The 1,110-nt window shown below is 30.3% G+C and overlaps 1 protein-coding gene across 1 annotated transcript in view; it reads right to left on the reverse strand.

The window, feature by feature from the left end:
- The window catches only part of LOC107105063 (protein FAM69C-like), a 40,297-nt gene that overhangs the window by 3,018 nt on the left and 36,169 nt on the right, over positions 1-1,110 (reverse strand). The window lies entirely within an intron of this gene.

A 1,110-nucleotide genomic window follows, 5' to 3' on the forward strand; every position in this document is an offset into this window, starting at 1 on the left:
ATTCACCAAACATAATAATATTTAAAATGTTCCCACATTTATCTAAACGTTTCTGTAGATTGGATTTTTTTCATGAAGCTTATTCCTAAAAACTTCAAACATTTTACCTTTTTCTAAATGCTGATTATTGAATTATTCTAATCATTTTCTGTATGAAAATATACATTTTGCTGTATTTATGTGGGTTGAAGGATAATTAAATTATACAAAACGGCTGAAAAATGATAAAAAGGATTAAAAGTTTTCCTTATAAAGAGCCAAACTGGTTACAGCAGCTGAGGACTGATTGGGAAAATCTGCAGGAGAAAAGAAAACGTCTCAGCGACGATAAAAAGGTGATTTCTGATGAGGATCCAGGTTTGAGTCGAGGCTCTGAAAGCTGAAGCAGCTGAAGCACCAAGCAGAGGAATCCGGCCGACATGAACTAAACCTCATGGAAGGTCAGGAAGGAAACCCAAAGCTTTATATTAAGTAATAACGACCGTTAAATAACATGTTTTTTAATGCAAAGATGTTAGAATATTTTTATTTCTTCATTTCTGTTTTATATCTGTTTTCAAAACTGAAGCTAATTTAATAAAAACTCAATTTTCACCCCATTATTAACCCGGATTTAAATACTTTATAATAAGTAATTTTACCCTTATGGGATAATAAAACCCTTTAGGCACTAATTAGACCTTTAAGTTAATTTCTTCTAATTATTCTCACTTTGTGGGAAACCTTTCTCTATTTATGTTTAATTAAGAACTAAAATTAGACACATTTACCAGATTTTACCAAACAGGCAGGTGGAAATAAGCAACATTTGAAGCTAAAATTCAATCCTTTGAAGTCAACTTATTGAAGTGGTTTTTAATAAAGATATAAAGCTGCATGCACTAAATCTAGTTTATTATTTGTTTGTTAAAAAGAAAAAAATAACGACTGAAGCACATTTTAATGTCCTATTTCCATGTAAGCATTCTTAAAAAAAGCTAAAACTTAGTTTAAGCAATAACTTCCATATTTAGGTTAAATATATCCTACATTTAGAATAGATGATGTCTGACAGGTTAGATATTGTTAAGACCAACATTTCTATTTTGTTCAAATAGCAGGGGTGGAAAG

This window comes from Cyprinodon variegatus, unplaced genomic scaffold (assembly GCF_000732505.1).
Source record: "Cyprinodon variegatus isolate N-32 unplaced genomic scaffold, C_variegatus-1.0 Scaffold2038, whole genome shotgun sequence".
NCBI classification, from domain to species: domain Eukaryota; kingdom Metazoa; phylum Chordata; class Actinopteri; order Cyprinodontiformes; family Cyprinodontidae; genus Cyprinodon; species Cyprinodon variegatus.